The sequence below is a fragment of the Apium graveolens genome, unplaced genomic scaffold (assembly GCF_009905375.1).
Source record: "Apium graveolens cultivar Ventura unplaced genomic scaffold, ASM990537v1 ctg971, whole genome shotgun sequence".
Taxonomy (NCBI): Eukaryota; Viridiplantae; Streptophyta; class Magnoliopsida; order Apiales; family Apiaceae; genus Apium; species Apium graveolens.
Genome location: NW_027421884.1, coordinates 56,779 through 78,995, shown reverse-complemented (window position 1 = coordinate 78,995; position 22,217 = coordinate 56,779).

Below are 22,217 nucleotides of genomic sequence, written 5' to 3'. Positions count from 1 at the left end.
TCAGCACTTTGCTCAGGTGGCTTACAGAGATGACATGTCAATAGAACAGCCAAACCTAATTGTTAGATTATTAAGTGATGGTTTTCTAGCTGTAGTTAGAGTAGAGGCTTATTATAACACTAGTGAAATGTCAATGAAGACTTTTATACGACTGTAAATTGAGATTAGAAATGTCCTACTTTAACTTTGTTATGATGTTTCGTTATTAGTTTCAACCAACATTTCAATCTGCGTCAACCACCCAACCTTAGCTATGGCTGGGAATGTTGTTTTGTTTCTTGTTACACTTGAATATAATTAGGTTTCGTTATGCTTTAATTTACAAATATCATAAAAAACAAAGAAACCAGTTAGATAGCATGAATGTAGATTATGCTTGGAAGCTGATGGAAAGTTCAAAGTAAGAATAAACTAAGCATATTAGAATTTGGAACCGACCTAGAAAGTTTCGGAATTTATGTTAAATATTAATTTTATATTTATACGGTTTTTTTTACGCTAAGTGATTACACACGTACATGTCAGTCGAATTCTTAAACTCTCGCAATTAAACTCCCACAAGTGAACAACAGTTCGCACAAGTGAACAACAGTTCAATCACTGTACCAAAAATTGATTTTTTTAATACGGACTGAGAATGTAGCAATAATCGAACCTTTCTGTCCCCCCCAATTAGTAATTATGTATTGGGCTTGGAGAACACACTTAAGCGTCTATCTACGTACAATAAAAAATATATACACATTCTTAATAAAACAAATTATTTTTATATCCCTATAATATAAATCGAGTAGAATATTTCCTATAATAAAAGATTGGATGATAGTAATTGACAAAAAACACTTATAATAATAATAATAATAATAATAATAATAATAATAATAATAATAATAATCTATCTATACTAAACTATAATAACCAAACAAGGGTCTAATTTGTCGTTTGGTTTACCCCTGATTTTGGTTATCATTTTTGAAATTATTATATTATAAATTAATAAGTGTAAATAATAACAATATTAATAAACAAAAAAGAGACAATTTAGAGAATGCACATGTCACGCCAATACAAACAATACACAAGTCACGGATGCCGATGCAAGACTCTCTGGGCAGTTCATTCTCTCATCAATTCATTCTACACACGGCCTCTTGCACCGCTACCCCTCCATACGCATCACTCCATACTATACAGGTCTGCCACTTTATTCATTTGTTCCCTCCAGTTATTAAAACTTTTCCAGGAGCCAATCTATACCAACATTAAAATGTAAAATTCTTAAAAGGTCAATAAAAAGTACCGAGAGTTTAGAGACACCACATACTAACAGACTATGAGAATAACGAATGCAGTGAAAGGATATGCATGACTAAAACTATATATATAAAACATTTGTCACGAACCTAACACCCCAACCCTGTTTTTAAAAAAAGAGCAAGGGTTGAAATCCGAAAAGAAACTTATGTATTAATTCAATCCAGAAGGGAAAAAAATTAATTTCTAAGTTGCCAAGCAAAGATATTGTTGATAGTTTTGATATTGGTTTGTTAAGTTATCAGCTCTTCCGGGATATAAGATTTTGGACATTGAACTAAAAGGAGGTTATATATGATGATATTAAGTCCTATTAATTATATTAAGTTATATTATCTTGAGATTGTGATAGAGCCATTAATATAACATAAGTAGTATAGTATATGATCTAAATAAGTTCTTTTACCATTTTGAGGTCATTAGTTCGTGAACACTTATACTGTGTCAATTGTGACCACACCTGGATCAACCAACTAATTACACATAGACCAATGCCAAAAATCATTGATCAATCTAATAAACCTTGCACTAACCAACTGATTGTAGCATTTTTACTATCGAATATGGTTAAATCTGTTGCATTTTGATTTTGGATCCTTTTTATGTGCGTAATGATTTGTGATGCGTGCGAATTTCAGTCTGTTTTTTTATATTAGGTTTAATTATATAGTGCCTACTTTTACCACATTAACATGTCAAGTTCATCACACAAGTTTAATTATGTGTCATTCGAGTCACTATGTACACAAAATGTATACTATGCTATATTAGAAGGATCTTTGATTACCCGAGCTCTTCTTTCTTGGGATCATAAATCTCGAAGAAAATACGCATATCTTCCTTCGTCCTTCCAGGCAATGGTATAGGCCATTGTTTCTGGAAAAAAATGGCAAACATTGATACCCTATTTAGCCTCCTTCAACTGCCCGACCTGTATTTGCACAAGTCATTAGTTATTATAATAGTCTAGGCTTCCATTGCTCATCTGCATTACTTGCACTTCAATTGTTGAGAGTTTGAGCTTCTAGGATTCCAGAACAGACATTTATAACCAAAATTTTAAGTTGACATCGGATCAATATTATCACGGTCATATTCATCCACGCGTAATCATCTCAGAAAATACAGATCCACACATGCAACTAACATGGTTGCTGACTCCATATCAGTTACAAACATATATAAATATTTATTATATTTACATTTTTTCCTACACACAAATATGAATATTTGTTATATTTACATTTTTTTAAATTTGTACTCCTATAACTTAATAAATGTCAAACCTTAACACGATCAAGTCAAATCTTATAAATTAATCCAATTCATAATTCAAACACTGTTAATTATGTACTCCTATAATTTATACATGTTTTAGTATAAGAAAAAAGTGAATAAGAAATAGAAAATGACTACCAGTAAAAACATATGAAATTTGTTGGGTATAATTCTAACTACACAACAACAATGGGCAGTTATATATATAATAACAAGAACATGTCAAATAACCAACTAATGAAATAAAACACGAAGGCAATAACAAATTATAAAGACTGTAATTGACAAAGAAAGTAAAGAAAACTTATCTTTTATCGCTTTCCAAATTCTGATAAGAAGAAGAACACAACAGCTGAGTCGCCAAACCCTTCAACAGGACTTGACTGTTCTTGAAGAGATTATTGCCCCCCACTTAAGCTGTGATGGAATGCAGCAATATCGATTCCAGGATAAAACAGCAACAGATCAATCTGGCCACAGAACCAACAATGATCAACGGCGACTCGCACCTCAGTTTGCCAAAAAAACCTATGCAACTCATATATGTTTGCGAGGTAGGCACCGAGACTTGTGTCATTTTAATCTCAAGTATACCTCTCAATATATAGGCATCTAAAGTTGCTCTTCTTCTATTTTACTCAATGTGGTACACCAAGTAACAAAACAGAAAAAGTAAACAAAATGGGTTTTCCTTATTATTTATATTATATCATGATTAATTAAAATTAATATTACAAAATATATTCAGAGTATGATTAAAATAATCCTTACTCAATATATTTTATATTAATAATTAAATAATCAATATAAATAATTAAACTTGTAATAGAAAAGAAAAATATAAGAGTTTCCACTAGTATTAGGCCACACAAGCATTCCACTTATGCTAGTAGTTGTAAACAACTGTAACACAAGATGCTATATAAACTCAATATCTTTCTTTTACAATACCAATGTGGGACAAAATCCCCATAACCCATTTCAAACAAGCAACTTTGTCTCAATATATTCATGGATTCCACTAAGAAAATATCTTAGATCCAAATATGAAAGTTTAAGTCCTCATGTCAAGGAACAACCTCCAAGTGTTAGTTTCCGGAAATCATATCAAGAACATATATAAAATATGCCTCAAACTTTTCATTTTCTAACAATCCCCCACAAATTCATAATTAAATTGCATACCAGATTTTATCATGACTTGCTTTTCAGAGTCGGTACCCTCCCGGGTTTGAACCCTCCCGGGTTTGAACCCTCCTATGTCCTCTACTTCGATGGCTACCGGATACAGATGGAATGTTTCACCTTGAATCTTTATCCGTTGGGTGTAACCACACTCCATAGACGACGACAAGTCAAAGGCTATTGTGCCAATCTACGGCTTTGAGACATTAATGGTCATGTCTCGATCCTGTTCGTCGAATGTTTCGAGGAATAACCCTTTCCTCTAATTGCGACCACACAATTACATTCGCTTAGCTGGGCATCTCCAGAGATGTACTGTTATCATCTCGTCAAACGACTTGACCCCATTCAGAGTTCAAATAACTCTTGCTAACTAGCAGTTCAAGTACCTCTTAAGGTTTATAGGGAATAGACTCAGATACATAAGTATCTAAATGTATATGGTAGAGGTACTACTAATTCATCCTTACAACTTGTTATTACCACATTGGATACACTTCGAGGGATCTCCTCTCAGGTGTATTGGGTTCCCGCTGTTGATGAATTATGATGGGTTACCAGTCCCATCCCCAACCCCGACTTAAGGACTATAGCATGCTCAATCCCTTTAGTCAGCGGATCAGCTATATTATCTTGAGTTCCTTTGAACTCTATAGCAATAATCCTATCAGACACAAGACCCCTTATAGACTTTAGTCTAACTTGGATGTGTCTCTTTGTTTTAGCATTATACTTTACACTTCTGACTTTGTCGATAGTTGTACGGCTATCACAATGAACAGAAATGGCAGAAACGGCTTGCTTACTACAGGTAACATACTCATGAGTCCATGTAACCATTCAGCCTCCGTCCCCGTGGCATCAAGTGCACACAACTCAGCCTCAAAAGTAGACCGAGTAATCAAAGTCTGTCTAGAAGACTTTCAGGACACTGCTCCACTCGCAAGGGTAAACACATATCCAGTCACTCCATTGGAAACAGATTTCTTAGCTATCCAACTTGCATCACTGTACCCCTCGAGTACTCCCGGAAATCTCCGGTAATGCAAGCCAAGGAAAATAGTTCCCTTCAGATATCTAAGAACTCTATCCAGTGCCTCCCAATGAGTCTTGTTTGGACAGCTTGTATATCTAGCCAACTTAGACACAGAATAAGAAATATCTGGCCTAGTCACATTAGCAAGATATTGCAAACTCCCAATAATCTAAGAATACCTTAACTGAGACACAGGAACTCCTGAACTATTCTTGACTAAGGCAACTTTTAAATCATATGGTGTACTAGCGATTCTACAATTTGAATAACCATACTTCTCAAGTATAGATTTCTCTATATAATGAGACTGTGACAAAGTTATTCCATCAGTTGACTAAGTCAACTTGATCCCAAGAATCACACTAGCTTCACCCATATCCTTCATCTCAAAGTGCATCTTCAAGAAACTCTTTGTCTCGTTAATAATCTCAATATTGGTTCCAAACAACAAGATATCATCTACATACAAGCACACGATCACACAATCAATACCTCTAACCTTATAGTAGACACACTTGTCACTTTCATTAACAAAAAAAATTCAAAGTCTAAAACAGTTTCATCAAACTTTTTATGCCAGTCTATAGGTGTTTGTTTAAGGCCACAGATGGACTTGACTAGTCTACATACTTTCCTCTCATTACCAGAAGCAACAAATCCCTCAGGCTGATCCATATAAATCTCTTCTTCAAGGTCACCATGAAGAAAAGCTGTCTTTACATCCATTTGATGGATGATAAGACCATGTACAGAAGCCAATGCAATAAGCATTCTGATTGTTGTCATTCGGGCAACTGGAGAATATGTATCAAAATAATCAATGCCTTCCCTTTTCCTAAAGCCCTTAGCAACTAGCCTAGCCTTGTACTTATTTATTGAGCCATCAGGGTTTAGCTTCCTCTTGAAGATCCATGTACATCCAATAGTAGAACACCCTGGAGGGAGATCAACTAACTCCCATGTTCCGTTTGAAACAATTGAGTCAATTTCACTCTTTACAGCGCCTTTCCAATGCCTTGACTTCGAAGAATCCTTGGCTTGACGGAAAGTTAAAGGCTCATCCTCGACATTGTAAGTGATAAAGTCACTTCCAAAGTTCTTGACTATCTTTGCACGCTTACTCCTTCTAGGTTCCTCTACTTTGTTAGGAGTAGAGCTACTACCAGGATCCACCCCCACATTTGGCATCTTTTCCACATGATCAGGAATAGAACTTGATGTGTGAGTGGGATCATCCTCAGAATTACCCAAAGATATACCAGTCTTCATTGGGAATACTTCCTCAAAGAAAGTTGCATCACGAAACTCAACTATCGTATTCGCCACAATACCATCTATGTCAGATTTTAATACTAAAAATCTCATAGCAGTTGTGGTTTCAAGATAGCCCAGAAAGATACAATCAACAGTTTTCGGACCCAGTTTCTTTCTCTTGTGTTCAGGGAAAAGCACCTTAGCAAGGCACCCCCACACACGAAGATAACTCAAACTTGTCCTACGCTTTCTCCATAATTTATATGGTGTCTTGTCCATATATTTCAGAGGGACTCTATTCAGAATATGGCAAGCCGTATTCAGAGTCTCTCCCCACATGTACTTAGGCAACCCAGAATTAATTAACATATTGTTAATCATGTCTTTAAAAGTTCTGTTCTTTCGTTCTGCCACACATTAGACTCAGGTGTGTATGGTGGAGTAACCTCATGAACTATACCATTGTTTGCGCAAAATTCATTAAACAAGGTACTCGTATACTTACCACCTCTATCAGACCTCAAACATTTAAGTACTTTGCCAATTTGTGTTTTAGCTTCATTTTTATACATAATGAATTTATCTAGTGCTTCATTCTTATGTTTAAGCAAATAAACATAACAATATCTACTACAATCATCTATAAAGGTAATGAAATATCTACATTGATCCTTGGTCAACACACCACCAAATTTACATATGTCTGAGTGCACTAAATCTAACAAGTCTGAATCCCTAACAACATTATGAAAAGGTTTCCTTGTTTGTTTAGCAGTTACACACACTTGACACTTAGATTTCTTATCAATGACGTACTTTGGAATCAACTCTAAATTCAACATATTCTTTAGAGCACCAAGATTTAAATGACCAAGTCGTAAGTGCCACAAATTAGACGATTCTACACAATTAACAGAAGGTGTAACACTATCATTAATAAAACCACCCAAAACGGGTTCAACATTTATTAAAAACAAACCATCAGACAAGTAACCCTTGCCAAAGAATGTACCAGTATGAGTAATAACTACTTTATTACACTTCAAAGAAAGTTCAAAGCCATTTTTAACTAAACAACTTCCACTTATAATATTTCTACAAATAGAGGGAACATGATACACTCTAGTGAGAGATAGAATCCGCCCAGAAGCAAACTTCAGGTCCACGTTTCCTATTCCAAGCACTTGTGCAGCACTAGCATTCCCGATCGTCACTGTCACTCCATGACTCTGTTGATAAGATACAAACAAGCTAATATCAACACAAATATGTACATTAGCTCTAGTATCAATCAACCACTCATGTGACAGATAAGTGGAAAGTAGTACAGGGTTGTAAGTAACATACCTGTCATCGGTTCTAGAGGCAACAACCTCACCAATGACCATGTTAGCTACTGGCCCATTCGTGGTTCCAAGTCCAAGCACAGTATTTGCTTGAGCTACGACTCCAGCTTTATTAGCTTTCTTACTTAGACAGTCCTTGCTCCAATGACCAACCTGTCCACAAGACCAACATGGTTTGTTCGCCTTTGGTTTCTTAGCCTTGTTCTTGTCAGGTTTAGTTAGCCTTCTTAGTGACTACCTTTCTTTTATGTCCTACAGTCACTACATTCACCTTCGAGCTCCCATGTTCCACAGGCAACACATGTCCCTATTTGGACTTGTGTTGCTCTCGTACTGAGATGTCTAACATCAAGTTAGTCCATGTGATCTCTTTTTTCTGTCTTTTCAGGGAGAGAGCAAACTCTTCCCAAGACTTAGGGAGCTTTTCAATCACAGACGTCACTCGAAACTTCTCAAGCAAGACCATACCGGACTCACCCAAATCATGAACTAACATCTCAAACTCATGAACCTGTTCAGTCATGGATTTTCCATCCACCAGCTTAAAATCAAGAAACCTAGCCACAGAATACTTCTCAAATCCTTGAGAATCAGTATTATGGGTTTGGTCCAGCTTATCCCATAAGACTTTAGCAGTATAGGCATCTGATGAATAAACATCGAACAAGGTGTTCTCCAAGGATGCCAAAATTGGTTGCCCTAGCCACCCCATCCTTCTCAGCCCATAAAGCATAAACCTTAACAGATTCAGCTTTCTCTTGATCCAACCCAGGAGGATCATACAGTACCACTAATCATAGACCCTTAACCGTTAACCAGAGCTTCATTTTTTTCTGCCAACGAGAAAAAGAAGCTCCACCACTGAATTTATTAGGCATACCCGATAAATTAATTGGATGGGGAAAACGATACGTGGTCCAGTCAATGGTAGTAGTACCACCAGAACCAAAACCAGTCTCAACAATTTTAGGAACATCAGTTTCGTTAACCATCTTGCTAATTAACTATATATAACAATAATCTCTTCAAGATTGTTGGGTATAATTCTAACTACATAGCAACAATGGGCAGTTATATATATAATAACAAGAATATGGCAAATAACCAACTAACGAAATAAAACACGAAGGCAATAACAAACTATAAAGACTGTAATTGACAAAGAAAGTAAAAAAAACTTATCTCTTATCGCTTTCCAAATTCTGATAAGAAGAAGAACACAACAGCTGAGTCGCCAAACCCTTCAAAAGTACTTGACTGTTCTTGAAGAGATTATTGCCCCCCACTTGAGCTGTGATGGAATGCAGCAATATCGCTTCCAAGATAAAACAGCAACAGATCAATCTGGCCACAGAACCAACAATGATCAACGGCGACTCGCACCTCAGTTTGCCCAAAAAACCTATGCAACTCATATATGTTTGTGAGGTAGGCACCGAGACTTGTGTCATTTTAATCTCAAGTATACCTCTCAATATATAGGCATCTCAAGTTGCTCTTCTTCTATTTTACTCGATGTCGTACACTAAGTAACAAAACAGAAAAAGTAAACAAAATGGGGTTTCCTTATTATTTATATTATATCCTGATTAATTAAAATTAGTATTACAAAATATATTCAGAGTATGATTTAAATAATCCTTACTCAATATATTTTATATTAATAATTAAATAATCAATATAAATAATTAAACTTGTAATAGAAAAGAAAAATATAAGAGTTCCCACTAGCACTAGGCCACACAAGCATTCCACTTATGCTAGTAGTTGTAAACAATACTAACACAAGATGTTATATAAACTCAATATCTTTCTTTTACAATACCAATGTGGGAAAAAATCCCCATAACCCATTTCAAACAAGCAACTTTGTCTCAATATATTCATGGATTCCACTAAGAAAATATCTTAGATCCAAATATGAAAGTTTAAATCCTCATGTCAAGGAACAACCTCCAAGTGTTAGTTTCCGGAAATCGTATCAAGAACATATATAAAATATGCCTCAAACTTTCCATTTTCTAACAAAATTGTTATACTACTATTCTAGATGGACTTATATGAAGAATAACAAAGTACACATGATGAGGCCTATTTCAGTTATCACGAGAGAAATAAACTCGAAATTGGTACCTTTGATTCCTTTCTTACTTTTTTATTTTAATTTATATATATTATTAATATGTCATGATATTTTGATTATAACATTATTATAACTATAAATGAGACAATCCTATTAAGAACCAGGAAAGAATTTTTAATGACTTACATTGGCCTACGTGTATTGGTGCAAAAAACCTGATATAACTTGCAACATGAATCAGAACAGTCGATGCATTTTCTACTTAATTCAAATGCGTGCTTAACTCCCTCTAAAAGTGTAAATATAAATGCACCATTATTATATTAACCTTAAGAAAGTAATAGAGCTGAAAGTTTAAATGTATTGCATTCAAAAATAAACTCATAGGTTGAGATTAGCTTACTGCATCGGCTTCTCAAAGGCATGTCATAGGATGTCTTCTTTTATATGAACTCTGCATCGACTTCTAAATTACTATAAGAAGATAATGCCTTTACATATGTACAAACCATTTGTTGTTTTCTTCATATGCAATGACATCTACATGCAAATATTTAATTGCTAAAAAAAGGAATACTTGGTTAGAAACTAGATATTAGTATGCAAATGCTTAAGTAGTTTATTATTTTATATGATAATGTTTCCCGCACTTTATTAATGCATAAATAGTTTTTTGAATGATGTTAACATAAAATATATTTAATTTATGTTTGTGTGTATACTATTAATGTTCAATCTTCAAATGTTTGTAGGAGAATCTAAAGTATATCGAATCGTGGATTCAATTTGCAAGAGTACCGTCAACTATGAATTAGTGGAAACATGTACATTCCTATTAATATTTGAATTCTCTTAAAATTGGAGGCATACCAAATCATGAATAGGAAATTAAAAGTGGAGCTCCAATTGTTCTTCTAAGAAATCTGGCTCCTAACAAGGGATTGTGCAATGGTACGCGATTAATTGTCACCCAGCTATGTACTCGATTTATTGAAGGAGTTATAATTAGTGGCAATCACATTGATGAAAAGGCTTTTATTCAGAGAATTCGTATGAGGCCAACATATACAACCCTACCTTTTGCATTTAAAAGAGTACAATTCCCTGTATCCCTGTGCTACGCAATGATGATAAATAAAAGTCAAGGGCAAACACTAAAATTTGTCGGATTGTATTTGCCAAATCCAGTTTTTAGCGATAGACAGTTTTATGTGGCAATATCGAGAGTGACTACACCGTTAAGATTGTTTATAGTTTGTGAGAATGGAAGACACCCAATAATTGGCATGACTAAGAATGTTGTTTACCATGAGGTTTTTAGTAACTTATGATTCTGGAGACAAAATATTACTATCATGATCTTTTTGGTACATTATGATTCGAAAAAAACCTTGAATGCCCAACATGTATTTCCTATCACTGTTGTTATATCTACACTTCAGTGCTTTAATCACTATAATAGATCTTTGTTTATATCTATTTTTTTTGGTAAATGATATTACCCTTCCTTACAACGGATTGTTCAGTCTTAGATGACATAAATAAAATTGTGTGTGAAGTTCGATCTCAAAATGTTTATTATTTAAGAAAATTCGTTCATTTTAATCATTTTATTTATTATTTAAAAAATTGGTTCATTTTAATTATTTTATTCATTTTGAGAATGGGAGCAAGTGTAAACTATGATGCAACAACACTTATTATTAAATAAACCAATATGCAGAAATTACATAAATTTGCAGAGATATATTACTTAATTAGCAAACTTCTATGATCATCTCTGTATCAGGTGAATTATGGATCAAGTAGTTAATGGCAGGCTGTGGATAGCAATCAGGGTCGTATATTGGTCCTGGTGGCCCATAATCTATCAGGTGCAACAAGTCCACGTTAATAAATGGAGAAGGAAAGCTCAAGTATCTTTTAGTTGCAAAAATTTCTTTGCAAATTATAAAATTTCTTCTATAATTTATTTAATCTTACATTAGTCAGAAATTTAGGACTGACAGATTTATTTTGCATCAGGTATTTCCCTCAGTTTGAGATATTAAAGCACAGTCCCCTGACTCATTTTGTACTTGGAGTTTGCCTTTACTTATGCATTTTACAAAATCTGATGGTTAGAGTTAGAACATGAAGCTCTGCAAAAGGGGTGATGTGCCAATCGTTGTTGATTTTTAAATTAACTAAATAGAATAGAACAACTTAAAGGTAATGGAAGTTTCACAGAATACCACATGCATTATAACATCATTGCAATTTGTCTAAGTTGGTTGTATTCACTGGTCAATGTTACATCCAGCTGCTCAAAGTACATTCATATATAATATCAAACATGCACATCCCATGTGGGCATAAATAATACTTCAGGTTAAGTAAACAAGTCTCTTTACTTTCCCATACTTGAGATTATGAAGTACTACCAGGAACAATCTGCCCACCGCCATCATATTTTGGAAAATTTCGTTCTACAACAAATGATCATGGACCGGAAATCATATGCATTCGAACCTCAGTCCCTACTTCACATTTCTTAAAGAATTTATTAAAATACAAGAACACACCAAAAGAAAGAACACATAATATTTTGTATAGAAATAACTTTGGACAATTTATTATTATGATAGCATCAACCGGGAGGTCTCAACAAATCACATTTCAACTATTATTTAATTTAGTTAATTAAAATAACAAAAACATAAAATGTCCATTAATACAGTAGTTAGGAATTTCATTATAACCATAATACATATTACGACAACTCAATTATGTTGTTCAAATCAAATGCAACTCCATCAATTGTATTTTAATTCTAATACAAAGTTCATTATTTGTAAATATCATAAATCAAGTTAACATAATTATATCTAGCAAAAATTATCAGGTCTTAGATATTAAGTAGGATTGTATTTGTTTGAGTCATCCCAAAGATAATTCAAATCGATAAGATTCATTTGAACTAAAATATAAATATTCAAAGCCAATACAACTCTATTAATTGGATTTTTACACTAATACAAAAACCTGCAGACCAATATATACTTCAATAATCTACTCCCTGCTATTCATCAGAATAACAACGTCAACAACTGCAACTACTAGGGTAATTTATATATAAATTATAAGGTAATTTTTTAACTTGCTTAAATAAACATGCATATACATGGGAGCCATACATACTAATAAAGGATTTGAGCACGACCAATGAGAAAGTTTCATCAAAGTTCGGGTCTCAAGGGAATGGGAGGGCAAGAAATCAAATTCGAAGAATGTCATAAGAAAAACTTATATTATTGTAGATGAAGAGGTCTCTTTCTTTGCTTACCTATTTCCTTTTTTATATCCAAAGATATGATAAATTACATCCTCCCTCCTAAGTTAATAACAAGTATAAATACATCAAATAATTCAGAGAACTCAAGTCCTAGCGGGACCGTTACATTTAGGCTGATAGCAGATTCACTAAAAAGTTAAAGATCGGAAGTGTCTACATGATTTCAGACTACAATGTAAAACATGCACTCAGAACCTGTCGACCCGTGCCTGGACAATACATTGTCAAATTCCACCGCAGGATGATTGTTAAAGAAGTTGACGATGGGGCTAACATACCTATGCTTATATTTGAGCTAAAAATATTCCAAGATGCAAGGGCGACACTAGGAGATTGTGACTCTCATGGGTAATTAAAAATATTCATGCTATATCTTAACCATCTTTTTATGTCTTCATTCACATATGTGTTTAAACAATACTAACATGCATATATTATTTGCTAGATGTTGTTGGTAAGTTGACAGAGATTACGCAAATTCAAACTTCACCCAAAGGAAAAAATTTCATGGATATTCTGCTAGCAGACCAAAGGTTTGTGTTTAATGGCTTTGTCATAATTATTTTGTAAGCTATTTTTCTATCATTAATATTAATAATTATAACCAGCATATAGTCTCTTATTGTTATTTTTCTAATTTTGCTTTAGGAATGACACAATCAAAATCTCACTCTGGGAGAATCAAGCATGCGAGTTTATGAATTGGGAGACCGAGTATAAGAAGCCCAATATCTTTATTATTGTAACAACTACCTCCACCAGATCTGTCAAAGGTACATTTTTTATTGTATAATTTACAGGATTCATGATTTACATGGTCTTAAACACTATATTTCAGAGACTTTGCAGGAGAATTAGTACTGAATTTTACCGGGTTTGTAAAAGTGTAGTTCTACGAAATCATGTCTATTATGACATATTGGAATATTCGTACAAAATAATCGAGTATTTGTCTAACAAGGGACACATGCTCAGCCTGCTATTCAAGAATATGATTGATATATATATTGTTAGAAAATGGAAAGTTTGAGGCATATTTTATATATGTTCTTGATATGATTTCCGGAAACTAACACTTGGAGGTTGTTCCTTGATATGAGGACTTAAACTTTCATATTTGGATCTAAGATATTTTCTTAGTGGAATCCATGAATATATTGAGACAAAGTTGCTTGTTTGAAATGGGTTATGGGGATTTTGTCCCACATTGATATTGTAAAAGAAAGATATTGAGTTTATATAGCATCTTGTGTTAGTGTTGTTTACAACTACTAGCATAAGTGGAATGCTTGTGTAGCCTAGTGCTAGTGGGAACTTTTATATTTTTCTTTTCTATTACAAGTTTAATTATTTATATTGATTATTTAATTATTAATATAAAATATATTGAGTAAGGATTATTTTAATCATACTCTGAATATATTTTATAATATTAATATTAAGTAATCTGGATATAATATAAATAATAAGGAAAACCCATTTTGTTTACTTTTTCTATTTTGTTACTTGGTGTACCACATCGAGTAAAATAGAAGAAGAGTAACTTGAGATGCCTATATATTAAAAGGTACACTTGAGATAAAAATGACACAAGTCTCGGTGCCTACCTCGCAAACATATATGAGTTGCATAGGTTTTTTGGGCAAACTGAGGTGCGAGTCGCCGTTGATCATTGTTGGTTCTGTGGCCAGATTGATCTGTTGTTGTTTTATCCTGGAAGCGATATTGCTGCATTCCATCACAGCTTAAGTGGGGGGCAATAATCTCTTCAAGAACAGTCAAGTCCTCTTGAAGGGTTTGGCGACTCAGCTGTTGTGTTCTTCTTCTTATCAGAATTTGGAAAGCGATAAGAGATAAGTTTTCTTTACTTTCTTTGTCAATTACAGTCTTTATAGTTTGTTATTGCCTTCGTATTTTGTTTCGTTAGTTGGTTATTTGCCATGTTCTTGTTATTATATATATAACTGCCCATTGTTGCTGTGTAGTTAAAATTATACCCAACATTCTTGAAGAGATTATTAGTTATTTAGAATTTAGCATAATGGTTAACGAAAGTGAGGTTATCGTTGGTGGTGGTAGCAGTTCGGGTGTAACTGCTGGGGCCATTGATTGGACCACCTATAGTTTCCCACAGGCTGTTGAACTAACCGGTTTACCGGAGAAATTCAACGGTGGCATTGGCTTTTCTCGCTGGCAGAAAAGGATGAAGCTGTGGTTGACTATAAAGGGTCTGTGGCCGGTTGTGGAATATGAGAAACCAGTAGTGGATCAAGAGAAGGCTGACACAGTTAAGGCTTTTGCGAAGTGGGATGAGAAGGATGGAGTGGCTAGAGCGGCCATTCTTGCGGCACTAACAAACACTTTGTTTGATGTCTATTCTTCTGATGCCTACTCTGCAAAACTCTTATGGGAGAAGCTGGACCAGACACATAATACTGACTCACAAGGTCTAGAAAAGTATTCTGTGGCAAGGTTCCTCGAGTTCAAGCTGGTGGACAATAAGTCCATGACTGAGCAGGTGCATGAGTTCGAGATGATAGTGCATGCTTTGAAGGAGTCTGGAATGAATCTCCCGGAGAAGTTCAAGGTGATGAGTGTGATTGAAAAACTCCCGAAGTCTTGGGAAGAGTTCTCTCTCTCCCTGAAAAGACAGAAAGGAGAGATCACCTGGACCAACCTTATGCTGGACATCTCGGTACAAGAACAACACAAGTCCAAACAGGGACATGTGATGCCAACTGAACACGGTACCTCGAAGGTAAACATAGCAACTGTAGGACAAAAGAGGAAGGCTTTTGCCAAGAAAGCTAATAGTAATAAACCTAAGAGTGACAAGGACAAGGCCAAGAAACCCTAGGCAAACAAACCATGCTGGTCTTGTGGGCAGGTTGGGCACTGGAGTAAGGACTGCCCTACGAAGAAAGCGAAGAAAACCGAGGTAGCACAAACAAATGTTGTGCTTGGAACCGCAAGTGGGCCTGTAGTGAACATGGTTGTTGGTGAGGCTACGGCTTCTGAAACCAACGTTGACCGGTATGTATCCTACAACCTTGTGATATTTTCTACCTATCTGTCAAATGAATGATTGATAGATACTGGAGCTAATGTACATATTTGTGCTGATATTAGTTTATTTGTATCTTATCAACAGAGTCATAGCCTGACTGTGAAGATGGGGAATGCTAGTGCTGCTCAAGTACATGGAGTTGGAAACGTGGATCTGAAGTTCCCTTCAGGACGTATTCTATCTCTGACGAGAGTGCATCATGTTCCCGACATGCGTAGAAATATAATAAGTGGAAGCTGTTTAGTTTCTAGTGGTTTTGAAATTTCGTTCAAGTGTAATAAAGTAGTTCTTATTCACACTGGTACATTCTTTGGCAAGGGTTACTTGTCAAATAGTTTATTTGTTATTAATGCGGATCCCGTTTTGGGAAGTTTGAATAATAATGTTATTCCTACTGTTAATTGTATTGAATCCTCAAATATATGGCATGCTAGACTAGGTCATTTAAACTTTGGTGCTCTTAAGAACATGATGAACTTAGAGTTGATTCCAAAATATACCATAGAAAAGAATTCTAAATGTCAAGTATGTGTGTCTGCTAAACAGATAAGGAAACCTTTTCATAACGTTGTTAGGGATTCAGACTTGTTAGATTTAGTACACACTGATATTTGTGAATTTGGTGGTGTGTTGACCAAGGACCAGTTTAGATACTTCATTACTTTTATAGATGATAGTAGTAGATATTGTTATGTTTATTTACTTAGACATAAGGATGAAGCACTTAGTAAATTCATTATATATAAAACTGAAGTAGAAAAACAAACTAGTAAGTTACTTAAAAGATTGAGATCTAATAGAGGTGGTGAGTATACGAGTAATGCTTTTAATGAATTTTGTGCAAACAATGGTATAGTTCATGAAGTTACTCCACCATACACACCTAAGTCTAATGGGGTTGCTGAGCGAAAGAACAGAACATTTAAAGATATGATTAATAGTATGCTTATTAACTCTGGGTTGCCTAAATACATGTGGGGAGAGGCTCTAAATACGGCTTGCCATATTTTGAATAGAGTCCCTCTGAAACACATGGATAAAACACCCTTGGAGTTATGGAAAGGCAGGATGACTAGTCTTAAGTATCTTCGTGTGTGGGGGTGCCTTGCTAAGGTGCTTGTTCCTGAACACAAGAGAAAGAAACTAGGTCCAAAGACTGTTGACTGTATCTTTCTGGGCTATCTTGAAACCACTACAGCTATGAGATTTTTAGTGTTAAAATCTGACATAGATGGTATAGTGGCAAACACGATAGTTGAATTTCGAGATGCGACATTCTTTGAGGATGTCTACCCTATGAAGACTGGAATACCTGAAACGACTTCTGAGGAAGATCCTACTCACACATCAAGTTCTATTCCTGATCATGTGGAAAAGATGACAAATGTAGGGGCGGAACCTAGTAGTAGCTCTATTCCTAAGGAATTAGAGGAACCAAGGAGAAGTAAGCGTGCAAAAATAGTCAAGGATTTTGGAGGTGATTTCATCACTTACAATATCGAGGACGAACCTTTAACTTTCCGGCAAGCTATGGATTCTTCTGAGTCAAGGCACTGGAAGGGCGCTGTCAAGAGTGAAATTGACTCTATTGTTTCCAATGGAACATGGGAGTTGGTTGATCTCCCTCCTGGGTGTTCTACTATTGGGTGCAAATGGGTCTTTAAGAGGAAGTTGAACCCTGACGGCTCAATAGATAAGTACAAAGCTAGACTGGTAGCTAAGGGTTTTAAGCAAAAGGAAGGAATTGATTATTTTGATACATACTCTCCGGTTGCAAGAATGGTAACAATCCGAATGCTTATAGCATTGGCTTCAGTCCATGGTCTTATCATTCATCAGATGGATGTAAAGACGGCTTTTCTTCATGGTGAACTTGAGGAAGAGATTTATATGGATCAGCCTGATGGATTTGTTGCATCAGGAAATAAAAGGAAAGTATGTAAGTTGATCAAGTCCATCTATGGCTTGAAACAAGCTCCCAGAGATTGGCATAAAAAGTTTGATGAAACTATATTGCCTTTCAGTTATAAGATTAATGAAAGTGATAAGTGTGTCTACACTAAAGTTAAAGGTAATGAGTGTGTTATCTTGTGCCTATATGTGGATGATATTTTATTGTTTGGAACCAATATTGAGATTATTAACGAGACTAAAGAATTCTTGAAAAAGCATTTTGAAATGAAGGATATGGGTGAGGCAAGTGTGATTCTTGGAATCAAATTGATTCAGTCCACTGAAGGAATAACCTTGACTCAATCTCATTATATAGAGAAATCTATACTTGAGAAATATGGTTATTCACAGTGTAGAATCGCTAGTACACCTTATGATTCGAAAGTTGCCCTTGTCAAGAATACTTCAGGAGTGCCTGTGTCTCAGTTAAGGTATTCTCAGATTATTGGGAGCTTGCAGTATCTTGCTAATGTGACTAGGCCAGATATTTCTTATTCTGTGTCTAAGTTGGCTAGATATACAAGCTGTCCAAACAAGACTCATTGGGAGGCACTGGATAGAGTTCTTAAATATCTGAAGGGAATTATTTCCCTTGGCTTGCATTACCGGAGATTTCCGGGGGTACTCAAGGGGTACAGTAATGCAAGTTGGATAGCTAAGAAATCTGGTTTCAATGGAGTGACTAGATATATGTTTACCCTTACGGGTGGAACAGTGTCCTGAAAGTCTTCTAGACAGACTTTGATTACTCGGTCTACTTTTGAGGCTGAGTTGTGTGCACTTGATGCCATGGGGACGGAGGCTGAATGGTTACATGAACTCATGAGTATGTTACCTGTAGTAAGCAAGCCGCTTCCTGCCATTTCTGGTCATTATGATAGCCGTACAACTATCGACAAAGTCAGAAGTGTAAAGTATAATGCTAAAACAAAGAGACACATCCAAGTTAGACTAAAGTCTATAAGGGGTCTTGTGTCTGATAGGATTATTGCTATAGAGTTCATAGGAACTCAAGATAATATAGCTGATCCGCTAACTAAAGGGATTGAGCATGCTATAGTCCTTAAGTTGAGGTTGGGGATGAGACTGGTAACCCATCATAATTCATCAACAGCGGGAACCCAATACACCTGAGAGGAGATCCCTCGAAGTGTATTCAATGTGGTAATAACAAGTTGTAAGGATGAATTGGTAGTACCTCTACCATATACATTTAGATACTTATGTATTTGAGTCTATTCCCTATAAACCTTAAGAGGTACTTGAACTGCTAGTTAGCAAGAGTTATTTGAACTCTGAATGGGGTCAAGTCGTTTGACGAGATGATAGCAGTACATCTCTGGAGATGCCCAACTAAGCGAATGTAATTGTGTGGTCGCAATTAGAGGAAAGGGTTATTCCTCGAAACATTCGACGAACAGGATCGAGACATGACCATTAACGTCTCAAAGCCGTAGATTGGCACCATAGCCTTTGACTTGTCGTCGTCTATGGAGTGTGGTTACACCCAACGGATAAAGATTCAAGGTGAAACATTCCATCTGTATCCGGAAGCCATCGAAGTAGAGGACTTAGGAGGGTTCAAACCCGGGAGGGTACCGACTCTGAAAAGCAAGTCATGATAAAATCTGGTATGCAATTTAATTATGGATTTGTGGGGGATTGTTAGAAAATGGAAAGTTTGAGGCATATTTTATATATGTTCTTGATATGATTTCCGGAAACTAACACTTGGAGGTTGTTCCTTGATATGAGGACTTAAACTTTCATATTTGGATCTAAGATATTTTCTTAGTGGAATTGTTATGGATAAAAAATGAAAGTTATTATATGCTGTATTTATTACTAAGATTCGGGAGCTCAAGGCCTTTAATGGCTGCTCTCGTGTTTCGTGGCTCGATCTGCCTTTACAAGATGCCTACGTATCTCTGTGTATTAGAGAATCAAGCCAAAAAACGTAGTTCTGATTGGTGGGGGTGAGACCCCTTATATAGATGTTGGGAGTCCTTGAATTGGACTTGGTATAGGAGACTTGGTGGATAAGCCTCTGAATTAGGATAGACTTAGGAGTCCTAGGAAGTAGGAAGCTGATTCCTTATCCTTTTAGGTCCCCTTGAGGCTAATCTCTAAGGATTTATATCCTTATCGGGACTCTTTTCAACATCTGATTTCTCCCTTATTAATTAATTACGAAATTAATTAATAATCAGGGCTTTTGGGCCTTTTTTATTCCGTCAGGCCTGATCTGGTCCATCAGGCTTAACCTTTCTGGTTTGAGTATCATATACCTATTTATTGGGCCTAGCAGCCCACAGCTTGTACAATTAATGCAGTATTTAATTATACAATCATAATTTATTTATCCCTATCATTTGCCCCCCAACTTTTGGGAAACATTGAATAGGTTTCGCAGAAGTTAAGTCCATTTGTTCCCTTACAGGGTTTCGTTTTTCCGTAAAGTGTGGAGCGACCTACACGTTTACAACGAATTTTTCCTTTTATTTAGGAATTATTTTGATTTCCAGGAATTTTTCCCTTATTTCCGGGATTTTTCCCTAATTTCTGGAATTTTCCCTAATTTTTCTGGGATTTTTCCTTATTTTTCTGGGATTTATCCTTAATTTCTGGATTTTTCCCTTAATTTCTGGGATTTATCCTTAATTTCTGGATTTTTCCCTTAATTTCTGGATTTTTCCCTAATTTCTGGGATTTTTCCCTAATTTTCTAGGATTTATCCTTAATTTCTGGATTTTTCCCTAATTTCTGGGATTTTTCCCTAATTTTCTGGGATTTATCCTTAATTTCTGGTTTAAAATGCATACAAAATTGATTAGGATGCAGAAGAAATTGATCAGGATTCAGCCAAATCGATCAGAATTCCTGCTCGATTTCGATCAGGATCCTGATCGAATTAACTCAGGATCTTACACTCTGGTCGACAGGATTCCTGATCGATTTCGATCAGGGCTCTGATCGAATTGATCTTCAAAGTGACACCCTAGTCGACTGTTACACGTGCTTAATCGATCAGGATTCCTGATCGATTTCGATCAGGACTCTGATCGAATTAAGTGATTTTCTATCATTCTGATCGAATGGAATATCGATCAGGATTTTCTTCTGTGTCGATCAGGACTCTGATCGATCTTAGGGGATTTCTTCCCTCCTGTTCGAATAATATATCGACCAGGATTCTCTTTTGTATCGATCAGGACTCTGATCGATCTTAGGGGATTTCTTCCCTTCTGTTCGAATAATATATCGACCAGGATTCTCTTTTGTATCGATCAGGACTCTGATCGATCTTAGGGGATTTCTTCCCTTCTGTTCGAATAATATATCGATCAGGATTCTCTTTTTGTATCGATCAGGACTCCGATCGATCCAGTTTAAAACTCTGGTCGATTTTTGACCATTCATTTTCCATATGAGCTTCTAGATTATTCCTGATATTTCTAGTAGACGGGCTTTTAGGTTGGGCCTGGCTAAATGGGCCTAGAAACGCCTCGTATTCCGAGCTTTTCGCCTATATAAGTGTAGTGTGAAGTGAGAATCCTCACTTCACTTCTCATTTCTCATTTTCTTCTACAAACTTCTCTAGAGTTCTCCCTTTGAGTAGGCGATTTCCGGCGAGCACACAGCCACCGTAGCTCCACCATTCTCAAGTATTTCTGGGTTTCAAGCTTTTAAACGAAGTATATCAATGGCGGACCGCGACTTGGCTCGTTTGCAGAAGATGAATGTCTCTAAGAGAGGTACAAACATTCAAATTCAATCTCCATATACTTCTCTCATTGACATGATTAACTCGAGAGGTGATGAATATCCTTCTCTATCTGAGTTAGATTCGTATAATCATGGTAACACTTTTCATGAGTTAGATGGTAGAATAGAGTCTATGAACACCCTGTACAGACTTCCACCCCACCTTAGGATCACTCCAGCCGCCCCTGGGGATAGGACTTGTAATTGGGAGGGGGATACCCTGTTCATTTATCGAGGAGCCCTGACCGCAGGTCTTAGGTTCCCATTCCATGAATTTATTCCTCGTTTATTAGCCGATGTACAAATCAACCCTTGTCAACTCCCTCCCAACGCCTGGAGGAATATTATCTGTTTTATGGTCCTTTGTCTCAGGAATAACTTCCCTCTTTCCGTAGCTGTCTTTAGGAAAGTTTTCCAATTCTATAATAGCTCCATGAGTCAACCGGGATGGGTTTTAATTCGCCAACGACCCAAAGTTCCCCATATCTTTGATAGTAACTCTATAGTCGAGAACAACCCTAAATGGAGGGATGAGTTTGTGAGGCTGACCTGGGCTGGGGGTGATTGGGCCACACTCTTCCGTAGGCCATTTTGCAAGGTAT